Source organism: Schistocerca gregaria, chromosome 7 (assembly GCF_023897955.1).
Source record: "Schistocerca gregaria isolate iqSchGreg1 chromosome 7, iqSchGreg1.2, whole genome shotgun sequence".
Taxonomy (NCBI): domain Eukaryota; kingdom Metazoa; phylum Arthropoda; class Insecta; order Orthoptera; family Acrididae; genus Schistocerca; species Schistocerca gregaria.
The window spans coordinates 408914085-408933354 of NC_064926.1; the positions used below are offsets into that span (position 1 = coordinate 408914085).

Below are 19270 nucleotides of genomic sequence, written 5' to 3' on the forward strand. Positions count from 1 at the left end.
AAACAGGTGTGGACGTATGAGGACGTTATTTCCCGTTCACGGTAAATTTGTAATAAATATAGATTAAAATGAGTACCCTTCGTATTCTGTTCAATCTTTTATTTTCTCTGTTCACTAAATGTTTTGCACATATATCTTATATTCGATATCATAATTTTGTTACAGAAATTTCCACTTCATCTCTGACAATTAACATTTGTTTTCCGTTGAATGCGAGGATGAAATTTCTTCTTGTGATTTACCAGGACCTTCTCATTCTACTGGCTCGGCCGAAAATGAAGGTAAAATTTGCATCTTAGGCTATCTCTTGTCCAACGCTCACTACGGAGTGTTGAGCCACGGACTGAGGCCAATCGGGCTCCACAGTAAGCAAAACACAGGCTAGATGGCGCCGATAGTCAGAACATGTAAGACATGGTAACGGCCACCTCCCGGTCCCCGAGCCAGCTCCAAAGTAATTAACGTCATAGAAATGCCGCGTACTCATGTCAGACAGTATTATCACCATCTAAGAGAGTTTTAAACGGGCCTCATGTCTGCCTCCATTTGCCTGGTAGCCCGAATCGTTCAAAATACGTATTTGGGGGGGGGGGGGGGGGGCAGGCATTCGGATGTGGCATTGGCTCAAAGTTGGATTGCACGAGAACGTGATGGAGGCCAAACTTATCGTCTAGGTCACAGGTGACTACGTCTGCCCGCCGCAAGGATGGAACGCCGGTTTGTGCACCGAACACATCGTAACCTCTTGACATCTGCCCTTACAACGCAAGAACAAGTATGGCACTCCCTGTAACAATCTCTGCCATCGTGCACTATTGGACAAAAACTAGTGGCAGCTGGACGGCAGAATTACGGTCCATGCGTAGGCTGCTGTTTACATCAGAATACAAACGGCTGCCTTTGGAGTGGCGCCGTGGACAGAAAGCGTGGACAGCTGACGAACAGCGTCACGTAGTGTTCACCGATGAATATTGTTTCTGCACTACATTAGATGAACGTCGCCCTCCAATATGGCGGCGACAGGAGCGGTTCGGTTGTTCCAAGGTTCTGGATACGCAGAATGGCGTAAGTCCCGGCATCTTGGTGCGGAGAGTCATCGTGCGAGACCTCAGCTCACGGCTGATGGTGAGCGAGGGACCTCTGACGGTACAATGGTATGTCATGGACATCCTGTACCCTCACGTGTTGTGCCCTCACATGTTATCTCTCACGTGACAGTAAAGAGGTGCCGCTTTCCAACAGCCGAAAGCTCGTATACACTGGACACATGTCTCTACGCACTGTGAGTTTGTTTTGTACTCCCATGGCTGGCTACATCTCAAGATCTGTCTTAGACAGGAACTTGTGTCAACAGCTCAGGCGTCAAATCCGTCCCACTGTCAGTATTCAGGATATCAAGGACCAACTGCTACAGTTGATGGATAGCTTGCCTGACGAGAGAATAAAATGACTTTATGATACCCTTTTCCTTCTCAAATGAATCATATCATGCATCGAGGCTAGAGAGGATCAACGTCATACTGATAAACGCACTTGCACTGCCAACGTCTTTCAAAATTGAGCTCGATCTTGTAATTGTTGCAACAGCAGCACATATCCTCTCAATTGATGAAGTTTCTTTTTGTTTCCCTTCAGTGTGTTCCAATTTCGTTTAACCGTTAGGGTGTATGGAAGCATATACAGACAAAAAGTGAGCTTCTGTCACAACGTGAAAATTGTAGGTGGTCTCATGTAGCTACACATAAAAGCAAGTTATCAACTGGTAGTGTGGAAACTGACTCGCTGTATGTTATTTCTATATAAGCATTAGAACTGATCAACAATGGCGACGTGAAATCTAAATTTAGGTGATTCTAAACGTCCATATTGGCAATGATGGCAGTGATCATAAATCATTATTCAACGTGATAACGAAATACATTTTAGTTTCGGATAGAGAGGCACCGCCTTCAGCATTTGTTCACAAACACTGCAAATGAGTGTGTGCATAGTAGGGAACTTGACATGAATGCCAGTCCAAATGTACGTGAAATCTTATAGGACCTAACTGCTAAGGTCATCAGTCCCTAAGCTTACTTACTACTTAACCTAAATGATCCTAAGGACAAACACACACACACCCATGCCTGAGGGAGGACGCGAACTTATACCTGGATCAGCCGCACACTCCATGACTGCAACGCCCCAGACCGCTCGGCTAATCCCGTGCGGCATGAATGCCAGTAACTGGATAATGATACTATCAGACGAGTCACGTGAAAATATGAACAATGCGTAACCATAACACACACAACTCATGCAGATAAATACACATACACAGATACACACAAAAGTAATGAGACTTAACCGGAACCCACCATGCTTCTATTTTTTGCGTTACTGTCCCCTAAATAGCCTTGGGAGCAGAAAGAAAGTGTTGGAATGTTTATTCTTCGCGGCGGCACCAGGGAACAAGTGACTTACCAGGATCTAGTCTAGGAAACGCCCACTAGGTGTCACTTTAGAATGAGCGATATAGCCAGGAAATGACGCTATGTTCGGTCCGAATGAGGAAAGGTATGAGATGTCTTACCGTCTTGTCGCAAGATTTTTTGCGTCTTGGTCACTAGAAATATTTGAGCGGAGAACTTAACTAGATAACCGCTGCATCAAGATGTTTAGCGGCAGTCCACCTCTCGACTTGGAAAGTATCTTAATGAAATTCACAAGGAAGCGGTACCCTCGCCAAGAACTGACATTCCATTGAGTTCCGGTTAGTGTCGCCTACTCTCTACATCAGGTCCTCAAGCCCCCGGACTTAAACATGGACAGCGTTTGAGACGGGAAGTTTATTAACCTTTATCTGCCTGTGTTTACTCGTTTACTTATTGCTTCTTTGTGTGAAGCACAAATCTTACATCTTATGTATAATCCTATTCCTGCCCACACATATGACATTAATTTGTTGGAGTATTATGTTACGTAGTACACTTGTTTATAAAAATGATTCTGTTATGGAAGTTTGTATAATGTAATAAATTTCAGTACATTACTTTTCACGCACTTCTCCCAGTTAGGTGGTAAATACAATCCATGTCTAAGCGAAACAGGATTATAAAGACAGCTGGGATTAGGGTGAATTATTGTGAAGGAAATACATTAGAGTTCGCGGAATTTGTGAAATGCAGTAAAGTGAGAATATGGAGGAGCAATAATTTTGTTTTCATCGGTAAAAGTTGCATTAAACAAGTATTTACTGTTGTAAAAGACGGCTAATACGAGAGATATTGTAGCGTGTTGAAATCTGTCGTTGTGTCGGTGCGTACTGGCGATGCTGTAGAACTGTTCGATGAAAGCTACAAGGAGTCTTTGGTTATTTGTCGTACACAAGGACTGTGGACATATTACAGGAAGGCAGACGAGAACAGAAGAGAGGACAGAAGTGTCTTCCTGGTGGAGATTCGTCGGAAAGAGGGAAGAACACAAAATAAGACTACTCAGAACAAACTGTCAGCATCAAACGTTGATAACGCTGCTGAGCAAAGAGCTGATATGTGAACAAGGCCGGCCGCGGTGGTCTCGCGGTTCTCGGCGCGCAGTCCGAAACCGTGCGACTGCTACGGTCGCAGGTTCGAATCCTGCCTCGGGCATGGATGTGTGTGATGTCCTTAGGTTAGTTAGGTTTAAGTAGTTCTAAGTTCTAGGGGACTAATGCCCACAGCAGTTGAGTCCCATAGTGCTCAGAGCCATTTGAACCATTTTGAAGATCTGCCGGTTTTCATACAACGTCACATCTAATCCCATCCAGTGGAATCCTTTGCGTTAATCAAAAATTTTGATTTTCATCTGACGACAATCGGGAGCAAGACATTCAGTCGTATAGAGGCTGTCTCAAATCTTTTGGGTCAAACTGAAAAGATGATAGTGGTTCCACAACCGATTATATTGAGACAGGGAAAAATGATAGGAAGTGCATGTTTATTGTGTTATGGACACACACAGGGTACACCTCAAAGCAACACCATAGTTCACAGCAATTGTACAAAGCGACGAGCGACGGTCTCAGAGCATGAGTTGCAACGGCGCATACAGTTCTGCTGCATTCTCATAAGCATCCTGTTTGTCTGTTGTACACTGCAACAGGTAGCGGGTGATAAACAGGGAGCATCCCCAACCAACAACAGACATACTGTACACAGCTTAGCTCAGAACACGAGTGTCATGGGAAGACCGCATGCGTCGTACCGGCGCATTAACCTGTGCCACACGCACACTATCATCCCTGCTGTTAGGTGTCCACGCCATCAGACAGCTTTTGATGTGGTCCGTGGTAAAGTGTGTTACTATGTACAATGCAAGACGCGAAGTCAAAGATCGAATGTTACTCGTCACGAGAGTGGGCTAACAAAAAATGGTTCAAATGGCTCTGAGCACTATGGTACTCAACTGCTGTGCTCATCAGTCCCCTAGAACTTAGAACTACTTAAACCTAACTAACCTAAGTACGCCACGCACATCCATGACCGAGGCAGGATTCGAACCTGCGACCGTAGCGGTCGCACGGTTCCAGACTGCGTGCCTAGAACCGCGAGACCACCGCGGCCGGCTAGTGGGCTAACACGCATTTAACGTACGGTGTAGCTGGATGTATTTCCCGTAAAGCAGCACGAATTTACTGAGAGCATTTGGCAACAGGTGTCATCGTAATTTGAAGAAGTTTATTTCCATGTATACCAAGCTACAAGAGACGGGGCTGTTCGCGCTACAGACAGCCGTCCCAGGCCATCGCCATCATATGTCCGAACACCAGACTTTAAGGACATGGGGTTGTATCTTGTGGCCTACCACCTGGAAATAAGCACCTGTCAATTTGGCCTTGAAACGCACACTTCGAAGGATAGCGTGTGGAGAGTAGAGAGTACTGCTGGAACAAGTATTACACCGCTGTCATAAAGCACTGGGACAAACAGGTTTTTTGAGTTCCTCCTCCACTTCAGTCAATGGAATACCCACCGCAGTGCCGTAGCACCGAATCTCGTACAGCATATATTCTCACTAACGAGGCCTGATTAACGCATTATGATGTTTTCGATGGCCGCAACAGCCATGTCTGGAGTTAGGTCAATCCCTACGTCGCCCACATCGGTGTCAACTTCCGCAGACGGGAGGGGGTTGGGGGGGGGGGGGGGGTAGTTGAGGGACTTGTCCAAGGTTGTTTGCTGCCACCCCGTTTGACTGATACATGTTACCGGGGTTCCGGAGAAATGTTCAGCCACAGTTCTTGAAGTGTGTACCTCTTGTTGTCCGCGAAAGGATATGGTTTCAACATGATGGTGCATCAGCTCGCTCCGATGTTATTGTCCACGAGCACCTGAGCAACACGTACCCTCATCGTTGGATTGGAAAGAGAGGTCCTGTCCCATGGCCACCGCAAATCGCAAGATCTCACACTTCTGGACTTTTACCACAGTGGTTGCGTCAAGACGTTGGTGTATGAAATCTCCCTAGAAACGTATGAAGATCTGCTTTCTGGGGTCCAAGCTGTTAGTCTCCTGCTACAACAGACACCAGGGATCTTTGAGAGAGTGCATTGGGACTGGTAGTAGGCACTTTGGAGATTCACTATGAGCGTCGTTGTTACGCGATGTACGCCATGTACGTTCGTAACATATTAAACTTGCATTTTCGACCATTGGTTGCCTATCTGAATATAATCGGTTATGGACGCAGTATCACCTGTTTCAGTTTGACCGAAATGGTTAAGACATCCTGGACTTTGTTCGGGAGTCACAGTTCGTGGCAACGTGCAGGAAGCGACTACTATGAAAGACGAGCTGAGATCATGCAACATCTCACCGCCGAAACTGGTGACATCTGCAGGGCAATAAAAAATCATCGCCGGGCACCGAATCAAAATGAAAAGAAAAACAATGTGGATGTAGAGCAAACGGTCAGAGTACAAACTCAAACACTGCTGTTAATTATCATAGTGAGAGTAACTATTTAAACTGTAAGATATCCAGGAAACGTTTTAATTTAATGGGCTAAATCCGAATGAGAGTTTATAGCAGAGGAATGCACTGCAATTATAATTAGCGCAAAACTTTTACTGTGATATAGCGAGAACAGAAAACTTTCTCTCATGCAAAACATTGTTGACCCAATATGGAATGGAGTAAAAAGGTCCTATACTCAATGCGCCGTAGTATAAAAATTCAGTTATTTACAGAACCTGCAAATAACGTTTACTCCGGACATCGCTGTGTTAACTGTCAGTTTATGCGTATAGCACAATTCACATGTGGTCAAATTTTACGAAAGTTTGCCCAGTGTACTTGTGATGTATTTGTATGAACGAATTAGTATATGGATGTATATAGTCCACATAGATTTAAGGGAGCTTACTGATTAAGGAGTGCATTCGACCATTACAGTTTGTTAAAGAGAGGTCAGTAGCGATTTTATCGAAGGGTTAGGGTTTAGCACAAAAATAGAAATAGTACCAGAGATTTAGGAATTACAGTGAAAAGAAGGTACAGCACAGGGATTAAATACATACATTTTAGGTTCTAGCTGTAGATGAACTTAACAGAGGAGGCTGCCCAGTGATTCAAAGTGTACGCCCTCTGGAACGTCACATCTCCTCTTCAGAGCTTCTTACATCGCGTGAGTTCTGAACGGACCTGCGACAGTTCATATTCAACAGGTCGTAATTAATGTTCAAATCCTACAATTCCTGAGCTATGCACTTACTGATTCCATTTCAACTTTTGATAGTGTCGTCAGTATCTCAGTTGCACCATAATAGTTGTCAAATCTGGAAAACGTTGGAAAATCTTCACTCTGCCTTACAATGTACATCCGCCCTAACTTCCTGAAGTCGCGTAGTATAACAACTCATTCATTGCCAAGACCTCCTTCTATGCTTGAAACGCTTTTGGAATCATTACGTTAACCGGTTGAACACAGGGTATATTTAAGTGTCATCCATCATGAACATGATCATTTTCATGCACCACAAGCGTCACCATATAATCCACGATTACATTACCACTGTGTGTCAAATCATTTAAGTAGTTTTAAAAATCGTAGAAAATCCTTCATCAAAGCCTATTTTAAAGTTTATATTATTCCATTTATTTTATTTAGAACTTCATACTTGACATCTTTAGTGATGTGCCGTTTTTATCAATGCCGGACCGCCCCATTTTTGGAGAAGTAAAATTACAATATGGAAAAAAGGTTGCGGTCGTCTATTATTAATTGCTTCCCTTGGATCGATCCAGTAACGGGATCGGATACTGGCTGGATTCTGTATCTGTAGGGGAAATTGTTAGATATAGAGGTTTGTGTACAAAATGTATTTTGGTCGGTACTTCCGTCTAGTAGCTGATTTTAGAATCACACAAAGGAATGCGCACTACAGGCAACCATAAGCTGTTTCCGCAGTTTCCTACAGTTTTCGTTGTTAGTGCGCACGAGGTTGTGTTTTGTGCTGCATTTATAAATACTTCGCGTGCTACGCCATTTAAGTCCTGTAATACGCAAGTATGCGAAACTGAAGAACGAAAGTAACTTTTGTATGATATGTCACTGCTAAGCAACATCTCGATGAAACTTGGGAGACAAATATAGAAAGTATTCCTACAGTATAGTACAGTACAGTAAGTAACTGAAAGAAATACGCAATGAGACGAACAGAAATAGCATTTTTATTAAAAGGTAATAATTTTACTGAAGGCACGTGATTCATGATGGTCCCCTGGACATTAAAAACGGCACCACATGGTTCTCAATAAGGTGTGTTCACCACGGACGGGCAGCGCGGGGTAGCCCCACAGTCTGACGCATCTTGCCTCGGTTCGCGCTGCTATCCCCGTCGGAGGATCGAGTCCTCTCTCGGGCTTGGGTATGTGTGTTGTCCTTAGCGTAAGTTAGTTTAAGTTAGATTAAGTAGTGTGTTAGCCTAGAGACTGATGACCTCAGCAGTTTGGTCCCATAGGAATCTACCACAAGTTTCCAAATTTCTACCAAAGACGGCACTGTATGCTTTGCATCGTGCTCCCATGCTGGTCACAACAGCCAGGCCAGTCCATTCGCCTAATATTCTCTCCTTCAAGATCTCATCTATTGTTCACTGAGCTCACTCGCTGTCATCTATGATGGGGAAGTAGTAGAGTGTAACAATACCATTCATCGGTGAGTGTACCTTGGTCAAAGATTTGGAGATCAGCACTCTCGTGAAACATTGTAACAGCTGGACTACCAAATAGATCGTGTTCGACGCTGACGATGGGAACACGTAATGCACTCAGGAATGTTGTCGAATGTGATAGTTTTGGTGGTCAATCGTTATGGTTTGGGGGGGATAAAACTGCTTGGGTGTACTGACCTCCATATCGATGAACACGGTACATCCACTAGTCAACATTATTGTTACACTGTAGCACTTCCCCATGTGTGGCTTTTCAGGGGTGCATTCGTCCCAGCTGCCATTTTTGTGGATGCCAAAGCGCGACCACATAGAACAGCGCACGTCGAGGAGCTCAAGGAACGAGAGGACCCCGCCAAATAGACTGGACTCAAATAGAGTAATATTCTGCAGCTATGTGCGTGCCATGTAACAACACTTTCTGTTTTGAGTTCATAAATTTAACGAATGCACACCAAACGTGAATTTTGGTAACAAGTCAAAAGCTGAAACTGTCAGTCGGTTATGAAACAAAAGCATTGTAAACCGATTTTATCAGGGTACTTTCTTGTTCCTCTGTCTCTTTGGTACAGATATTGCAACCGTTTCTGAACTGACTTCCACCTCAGATAGAGACTTGAAATTTCAAACATAGCTCAGAACTGGACGACAGTGCAATATTAACTTGCTTTATTGTTGGTGGTTTATGAAAGGGGTAGGGGTGTGAGTGAATGACTGACACCTGACATCTAGGCTCCCCTACAGAAGCACCCTGTTACGATGATAGTACTGGAGTGTGTTTAGGTAGTATGCAAACTGATAGGAACATATGAACAAAGAGAGAGGCAAAGAGGAGATGGACATAGAAAGGGGGAGAAGAAGATAAGTGTAATATATGTGCCATACCCGTATACAGGTGAAGCCATAAGTGACATAGTTGGTACATAAACAAATTTGATTGAAATTCACTGAGACTAAAAAGAATAAAATATTACTTAAATAAAAATAAATCTACAATACACAGTGATAATTTTTTCTTGTGAATTTTTAATTTCTGTGACAATACTTGTTAGATTTAAGCAACAAATGAAGTGAATTCAATAGGCAATAATTAGGAAGTCAACTATTTGTGCATCAATTATGTACTGAATGTGCCCCATGTTTATGTTATAAATATTACATGTGTTATCATCCCTTTTATAAATTCACAAAGATATACTTTTGGGACAATCCGTATACTTGTCTTAGTTAGTTGGTCACTTATTTAGTTTCATGTCACGTAGACCATTTGCAAAATAAATCATAATGATGTAGATTGAGTGATTTGAAACTCACATTGCCAATTAATTTGTAAATATGGGTACATGCTAATATGAGTTAATAAATCCTGCAAACTACCTTTTACACATTACAATAATAGAAATTCTCTTATGGTAGAGAAGCAGTTGTCAGGGAGAAACTATTTCAGTTTGTTTACCAAAAGTCTGCCAGACTTTTTATACTGAACCCTACCTTAATGTGGAGTAAAGAATATCATTTTCTCTTCTGGTATTGTAGATATATACATCAGTGTTTGTTTTTAACTGCAATGGATTACTTACAATAAACTTTATGAGGGGAGAAATGAACTGTGGACCAGTAGTCAGAATACACAAATTCTTAAACAGACGTCTATAAGAGGATCATGGGTGGGCATCATAATTTATTCTGACAGGATGTATTTTAACAATTGATACTTACTTTCGTAAATATAAGTTATCGCATATTATTTTTTATATGACATTATTTGATTAAAATATGCAAAATACTTCAACTTACTGATTTGTCTCTAGGCAAGATTCACAATGATTGTAATTGCAAATTTGGCGGAACTAAGTCGTCTTAGGACTTCCAGAATATACGTTCCCCGTTTAAACTCTCATCAGTATGCACACAGCTTATTGACAATGTAGTACTCCTACACGTGCAAAAATGGAAGTGGAGTGTCTTTGTATAACTGAGGATGCGACCATACACAGAACACCAGCTAGGAATATGTTAAAGAACGTTATTTACCATTTCCATTTACAATAGTAGTGTCATCTGGTAAATGACTAATTCTTCATGTTGAATATTAACAGACGAATGTTCCCATATATGACGAGTAACAGCGAACCTAAGATTGAGCCTTAGGGAATCCCATATGTGATTTCTCCCTAATCCGAATAATGGCCCCAGACATCATTGGTTCAATTACTAAGTACAACGTTCTACATTCTTTTGGTTAGATATAACATTATTTATTGGTTGGCTATGTCATCAATCCCATTACACAACAGCGTATCTACGATAATACTGTGATTCATACAGTCAAAGGTCTTAGATAAGTCACGAAAATTATCAACACACGAAATTTTATTATTTAATGCTTGTAAAATTTACTGAGCTTACATGTGAATGGAATATTGAGGTCTTCTGAAATCCAAACTGTGCTTTCCTGAGGACATTATTGTTGTGCAGGTAAGATACTATAACTGGAATATGCAGTCAGATATCTGTATTATCTTTGAGAAATTATTTTCTACTTTTTATTCCAATTTAATAACGTGTAGTACTAAAATTTATTTTTAATTAAATGATTATTTTCTTATGTACTTCTCTGAAATGTCGAATGTCAGTATCCCCAAAAAACCAACCACGGATCGTTCTTACAAATTTTTCCTTTTCTTTAACATATATGCTTCATATAAAGCAGCAATGAAGATGTTATAATCGAGGACTCGAACTCTCGACATTCGGATATGTACCACCAGAGTTTGATTTGCGAACGTAATAATGAAGAAATATATGTGGAAGACACAGAAAATAATCAACCATCTATCGACTGGACAAAATTATTGGTTCGTACACCAATGTCTGTGGCTCATATTTCATTGTACTTCGATATCAGAATGCGACGTTTTCTGAACGCTGTTCTTCGCATCCCCTGAGAAAGTTGTAACGATTCACTGATTTAAATTTATCTTTGGTCAAATCCATATTTATTAAGATTCATTTGACTGTTCTAAATATAATGACAAATTCTTTTATGGTTGTAACATTAAGTTTACATCAGCACTTTTTGTGTTTTTTTCAAAAGGTAACGTGGCACATCCTTGTACAAATCTCGGCCACATAATATTAACTCGTTCACAAACTTCACTAAAAACGTATCTAAGTAATTTTGATACCGTGGTCCAAACTTACGTCAAGAGTTTTGTTATCATAGATTTTATGTGTTACCTTCACATATGCATCGGTCAGACACCGTCAGATATGCCAAGGGAAGGAATTTGCAGTTCTTTAGTGTATTGTTCTTTTCGATAAAATCAGGTCAGAAAATTCTGTCATAAACTGGTGATTCAGACAACTTAATATAATGTGGGGTAACTTGTAAAGCTTCTGTATCTCGTACACAAAAATGCAGATCAAAGAGAAACAAAATAATTATACTTACTTGTGATTTAAATCTCGATTTTTAATCGCATAACACCTTCCCCAATGCTCATTCCAACCATGTCAGATTGCGTTCATCATTCGCACTTTCGTGACGTCTGTTGACTCTTATTTTATATGTAATATCCCATTAAACTCTGAAAATACAGAAAATGCCAAAATTATGATTCAGACAATAAAAGACTTAATATTCTAATGAGCAGTTCACATGTTTTTGTTACTTAACTCACCATTTTCTCTTTTTGGATCAAAAAGTATCTAGTGCTTAAGAAAACACGAGATTTGAGATTTCTGGCGCTTCTAGTTTTCGGTACTATAGTCCAAACGCTTCTTAATGTCCTAAAATGTGTACACCATTCAAGCAGCTAATCCGAAAAGCTTAGACAACAATCCACTTTATGAAACCGTAGCATGGAAACGGACGCTTCTTTCATGCTTGCTCTGCTAAAACTAATACATATGATGTTAGGGGGCGCGGCATCAGCATAGAATATATCATTGAAAACGCACGGTGTATACGATAGTTTCGAATTTTTAAATCATTATATATCCCAGCTTTCCTGCTCCACAGACGTTTCTGCTGACATATTTACAACTACTGGAAATTTCAGAGCACCTCGTATTTGTCTTTGGATTTGATGACGGCGTAAGAGACGAAAACCAGTTTGTGAAATAAAAAATAAGTATTGTAGAATATTACACCAGTGTCTTAGGTGTTTTCATTCATAAAGTCTAGTGAAGTCATCGGAAGATCAAACCAATAACAAATTTATTCTAGCAGAATATTTCTGGGGTCTGAAAAGTGTCATTTGACTCTTAATTATGAAAAGCGTGAGGTCATATACATGAGTAATAAATTAATACTTAATCACGCAAATGTGAAAACTGTGAGTTTCAACGAAATACCAAGAAATTACAGTTCTGAACAGCTTAAATTGGAAGTATCACGCAGAGGATATTGCACGGAAAGCAAACCAAAGACTGCGTTTTACTGGCATAACACTTGCAAGAAACAAGAAGTCTACCAAAGATACTGTCTACAATGAACTTTTTACGTCCTCTGCCTGAGCATTGCTGTGCGATACGGTTCCTTACGTTCAAAACGTCCAAAGGTGTAGGAATTTCTAAGCCACCAAACTGCTGAGGTCATCGGTCCTTAGACTTACACATAACTTAAACTAACTTATGCTACGAACCACATACACACCCATGCCCGAGGGAGGACTAGAACCTACGGCGGGAGGAATCGCGTAATTCTTGGCAAGGCGCCTCAAACCGCGCGACCACTCCGCGCGGCACGGATCCTTACCATACAAAGTAGACGGAGAACATCGAAAAAGTTCAAACAAGTGCAGTTCATGTTTCACTATCGCTAAACAGGGGAGAAGTGTCACGGATGTGATGCGCTAGTTGTGAGGACAATAATCAGAACAAAGGCGTCTTTCATTGCGGCAAAATCTTTTCCCAAAATTTCCATCACCATTCTTCTCCACCGAAAGCGAAAATATTTTGTTCACTACCACCTACATAGACATAAATGATCGTTGTAATAACGCAAGAAAAGTCAAATCGCGACGGAAACATTTAAGTGTTCGCTTTTTCCGAGAGGTTTTCGGGAGTTGAATGGTAAACAAATGTAATGGAAATGGTTTAGTGAACCCTCTGCCAGGCAGTTACGAGTGAAATGCAGAGTAGTCATGTAGATGTGTTATTTTCTCTCACTGATGTTGTACGTCTACTTTAAGTGGTACCTAACAAGGTTTCAATCACTCACAGATATTGACAGAAGTGCATAGTCGTTTGAGAAGTGAATGATTCGCTTTAAAGTGCAAGTAAGTTATTGAGTCATAATCATATCTCTGTCCGTAACTTCTCTAAAGTACGAGCTTTATTAAATACGCTACATACCGAAGTTCTCCTGGTAGCGCGTCGTTTCAGACAGTGTACTGTTCCCTTTTCCATAGCTGTCTGGAAGGAATACGGTAGTAAATATATCTCCTTAATTAGCTGACTAATGGCCAACGCAGTGTTTCCCGTTCACGTCGTATCTTATACTGTATTTATTTTGACCGCCAAACATTTTACTGTCATTAACATTCTTATCCGTCGTAGGTCATTGTAGATACATTAGTACCGATATGAAATGCAGTTAAAAAGCAGAACCGTCTGTGCACCATATCTGGGAAAGAGGAAGTTTGCGCCGGTTCAATGCAGTTTAGATGTACAGTGTTTGATACCTCAGAATGGTTTAAGTTTCGACATATTTCAGTCTCAGTTTGGTTGGCTTTCTTCAGATGAATATCAAAGAGGTGAGTAAGCCTTATTTCAGTGTCCTATTGTTTCTTCAATTAAACATCAAGAGTCAGCTGCCAGGTTTTCTTATTTACCACGAAATTCGACGTCTCATACTGGATGCAGGGCACCAAACATTATTGATTCATGAATGGACGCAAAAAAGCACGGGAGTAAATTAAGGTTGAGTTGCACTTTGAATGCATAATTATCAAAATAACCTCTCTACTGTTTGTCTGAAATCACTGAAGGTAACGAGGAAAAAATAAATCAAGAATATCTCTCGATAACTTGAGCAGAATTCAAGTGCTTCACCGAAGTGGCATCTCGCTCTACGTACGCTGAATATCTCTAGCGTTTTTTCCTACATTACGTCCATTTCTCAAAATTTGAAAGGGAGTGTTAGGGGGTGGGTGGTTCCAATACAGGAGCTTGCCGTAGAATCTACATCTATAATGCATATGCATCTTTACGGCTTTTAGTGACTAGTGCTTTGCGAAACACTGAAACTTTCCCGTGTCCTGTGCTAATCGAGATGTGTGAGAGCGGAGAACGACTACATTTAACCGTCTGAGCTCAGTTCTCTCTCTTTCACCTACATAATCAGCCACGAAGTTTATGTAGAAAGAAGCAGTATGCTGCTTTTCTCTTTCAGGAAGGCATGTTCTCGGAATTCTAACACTAAAAAAACATCCTTTGATCACTTTCATTGTGGCTGTTGCACTTTAAATAGATCTGTCGTACTCGTCCTTCCATATGATGGGCTTATTTCAATAGTGGTACAAGCCCATTACCTCCACTTTTCCGTCTTGAATACTTCTTAAATTAATTAGCTAAACAAACAGAAAGAAGGGTTCATCTCTAGCAAGAAGCCATATGCTTGAATATTTCTGGTATCTCATCTGCAGATTTTTCAGGCCCTCATTTAACTTTAGGACTGTGTATCTCAAAATGAATGAAAATGGACTTGTACCACTGTTGAAATAAGCCCTTCATATACAAATGGATGGAAGTGTTCCAGTGACTGTTGCCGTGCGTGACTAGCCGAGTGGTCTAGGGCGCTGCAGTCATGGACTGTGCGGCTGGCCCGGCGGTGGTTCGAGTCCTCCCTCGGGCATGGGTGTGTGCGTTTGTCCTTAGGATAATTTAGGTTCAGTAGTGTGTAAGCATAGCGACTGATGACCATAGCAGTTAAGTCCCATAAGATTTCACACACTTCCGAACATCATCCAGTGACCATTCAGCAATCGTCTGACCAAACAACAGCGACTCTTCCTTCTCATTTGTGCGCTACACGTAGCCTTTCCTTCTATTGAGGGCACTGACGTCGAAACAAATGTATGTAAGCGGTAAAGAGACTATTGGGTAATCATTTTAATGAAATTACGATTCCGCAAAAGGAGGCACCCAATGATTTAAATGACTTAGACAGTAGGGCAGATTGCCAAGGCCGTCCACTGGCAATGCGCACCTCGGAAACTGCCAATCTGATCGACTGTTCGTGTACTACTGTCGGGAGGATTTATGGAACGTGGCTGAATGATAGTGAAACACAAGTAACGCTAAGCGACAGTGTATCAACTTTTGGAGGGAAATGCGTCCTCACACAATGTGGAGGTTGGGGGCTTCCCTTCCTGCCCAGCCGGATACTCGGCCGTCTGTGACACATTTGACGACAAGAGTGTTTCGGGGCACATCATTCGGCATACAATCTATACTAATAATATAGCTATAAAACCATTTTGTATGATTGTTTGAAAACGCTAATCTTCGAAAGTGCTAGACGAATTTGCATAGGTTCTTTGAAGGTAACGCGAGCGTAGATTGAGGTAACGTATAGGTTTTATTTCACCAACATCGGATCACCAAAGGACGATATCCTGATTTAAACTGTAGTGTCTGTCAGTCTGTTTGTCGGTCTGACCAAAAATCTCCATAAATGCTAGACTAATTTTGATGGGGTTTCCACATAGCTTCAGTGAAGCTTGGTGCAAGTAAAGGCTTTATTTAATCAAAATCAGGTCAGAAAATGAGAGATATCGTAACTTCAAGTTTTAAGAGTCTGTTCGGTTTAGTATTTCGGACGTTTATCTTAGTGAGGACACAATAAACCAGAGAAGAAATAGAGGGTGCCGTTAATATCGTGCTACACCAAAGAATCAACTGACAGCGTTGTTTTCGGGAGCTTAAATCATTGACAAAATTAAGTAATGCAGCCTTACCCTTACGAATATAAACTAACATTGAGTTATTAGGCTGGGATATCGAGATTTCGCTTTGTGTATTAAAAAATTGACGAAATTGATTATCTTCTTTCGATAGGTTTTTCATCGGACATCCCGATGAGTAAAAAATAATTTATTAACAGACAAATCCAATGAGAGTTCCGTTTATACTGGCTGACGCATGGAACGCTAAAAACCGATGGTATGTAAGGCCTTTTTTAACTTCCGTTAGGAAACAGTGTTTTATGTTCATCTAACGACACAGTAAATTAAGAATTCAGTTCCCTCGGGATCCCCGATATTGGACAGTGCATCAATGAAAACGCTTCGACTGGTCGGATGAATGATGTTTACACTGGACTAGATTCATAGTTGTATCCTCAGTCGCCTTCTTAGAGGCGAACGGCTGCTATACAACGCAACACGAACTTAGGACGGTGGTGGCAATATTCTATGACATCCTGAGAGCTGTGGTCATGAAAGCGGTGACGGACCAGTTGCATGTCTTCAGGGAGCGTGTTTTTTCCCGTGGCCACGGCATCTTCGAGCAGGATAGTTGTCCGTGTCACTGATCCAGAATAGGGTTGCTGCGAATTGAGTAACATGTGAGAGAACTCATGTTGACCTTTGGCTCCCAGATTCACATGATGTAAGCGCGATGGGGCACATCTGCTATGTTAGCGGACTCCAAAGTCGTCACAGTTAATTTACTGGAGTTACGTGATCTGTGCGCACACATCTGGTGCCGCATGTATACCAAGGGTAATCGAACGCATGTCACGCAAAATCACTGCTCTATGTCGTTCCAAAGGTTCACCAACACGCTGTTAAGCATAAGTGACTATTAAGCATCTTTGAGTACTATGAGTGTTTCATTACGAACAATAGATATTTAAGATCTGGTTATATTTAATAATTCGAATAAGGCATCCAATATTTCAAGTGTTGTATTATCTCAGATTCATTTCTGCGGCTCCAGCGTAGAAATTTCCTTCCATACGGTATTATTAAATTATGTTGTCATCTGCGACCTATAATGACAAAGCAATAAACACATTTTACTCTTCTGACATTTATCTGTCTCCTTCTCTATGGGCCTCCCGGTGTGACCGACCGGTTCTAGGCGCTTCAGTCGGGAACCGCACGACAGCTACGGTCGCATGTTCGAATCCTGCCTCGGGCATGGATGTGTGTGCTTTCCTTAGGTTATTTAGGTTTAAGTAGTTCTAAGTTGCAGGGGACTGATGACCTGAGATGTTAAGTCCCATAGTGGTCAGAACCATCTGAACCTCTCTATCGAGACGTGGACACTGCCAAGATTTAGTTCCGCTTCATCGAGACTTTCACATATTTGGCCGGCATTTTAAAGAAGTGTAATTCAAGATACAGTAAGTCCCACGAGGAGTGGTCGGTATTCAAGGATATGACAGGAACGATCTTTCGAAGCAGAAGTCCAGTGGGCATGAGGTCTAAAATGTGTACCTTAAGAGCTGTGAGCATTTCTTCATCTTAGATGCTGTGAAACAAACCTCTTCTACTATAAGCTCATCGCTTTCCATATTTTGGGAGGAAGTAGTCCAAACCAAAGAAAAAATTTTTAAGGTTATCATGCACTCTGAAATACTTAAATTATGAACCACGTGCATTTGTTCGGTAGAAAGGAAGTGTTCTGCAGAAGCGAAGCTAAACAACTGCTAACAGCTCATAAGGTATACATTTTAGATTCCATGTTTACTGGATTTTTTTTCTTGTTTTGGTTCATACTACCACCTGTCATAATATGTAAAACGAGAGCTTAAAACAGAAGGAATTTGTTTCTCGGTACCTAACAAGAGTCAACATTCACCTCGAACGCTCGGAACCGCACGAAACTCTGGTTAGAATAACATTCGATCGTTAAAGAAACAGTGATCTGTATCATTTCCACATAAAACATTGTATTCTACCGCAAGTGGCATTGTGATAGGGAGAAATAAAGTAACAAGATATTAGACCATAGGAGGGATATTATATGTAATTTAGTGAATTCAATAATACTTCAAAACTTACATATTCTGCACACGTGTTAGTGCTTGTATTAGCGATCATAGTGCAGATGTGAGATTTTGGTGAAGTAGTGGAAACAAAGCACACTTCACTAAAGCACCGTTTTCGGATTCAGCACCACTTTCGCATTCAAGCAGTGCAGTATCAAAATCCACAGAAATTAAAATTTCGAATGATGATACTGGTATGTCAAAGTCACAACCCACGTTTCGCCAAGCATATTGCAACATAGGAGTATACTTTGGTGCACAAAATTAATGTTAAATCAAATTAATTAAATAACGGCCATGTATCTTCACTTGCAGTTGTCACGTTGTAGTATTAGAAAATCAACCATCCTTCTGATACAGAGCTTACAGTGCCCAAAAAAGTAAACATCCACGGGTTGTCCACGGGTTGTCATTACTTTGTTGTTTTCGGTGGCAGCATCTTCAACATAACATCTTTGTTGGAAAACTAGCATCTAGAAGGGTATAATCTGTATGGTCTGACTAGGAGTCACACACCAATAGGCTCATGTTCTCCGAGAACTGAAGTTAGCAAACGTTTCATGCATGCTTTAGTCACTATCCCACTTTTATTTGCTCCCATTTGAATGTTTTTTGGAGAATTGTTTCACGTTTCTTCAAAATATTTGGGCCGAAAGTGTCTTGTGCCTCTTTAAAGCAGATGTACAACTTGTTTCCTAGTCTTCCTGCCATTGATAGCTACACAATTCTTAAGCTACGTGTAGAGCTATGTGCAGACCGCAACACATTAGCAGTATTTTCTCTCCTGCATTGCTGAAGAAGATATTTCATATAGGACTTGAATCTGGTCAGTGTTCCAAACTTTCCCTTTCTCCACTCCTTACTCTGTCATAAACACGTTCACCTCCTCCACAAACTGTTTCTGCCTTCTGACGTATACTATTTTCGTCTTTTATGTTCTTACGTGCGACAAATGTAGTTATATGCCTGGATGAAATGCCATATTCAGCCTCAAAATTGTTGACATAAGAAATCGAAGCTTTGAAATTGTCCGAGGCAACCATTTTAGACGATTCCAGTGCCCTTATTTGCCG

At 41.1% G+C, this 19270-nt stretch overlaps 1 long non-coding RNA gene across 2 annotated transcripts in view; it reads right to left on the reverse strand.

Annotated features, from left to right (window-relative positions):
- LOC126281999 (uncharacterized) overlaps nucleotides 1-19270 on the reverse strand; it is a 150539-nt gene that overhangs the window by 59194 nt on the left and 72075 nt on the right. For both annotated transcript variants that reach the window (XR_007551316.1, XR_007551317.1), the window contains exon 2: nucleotides 11646-11781. This is a non-coding gene — a long non-coding RNA (uncharacterized LOC126281999). The remainder of the gene's footprint in view (nucleotides 1-11645; nucleotides 11782-19270) is intronic.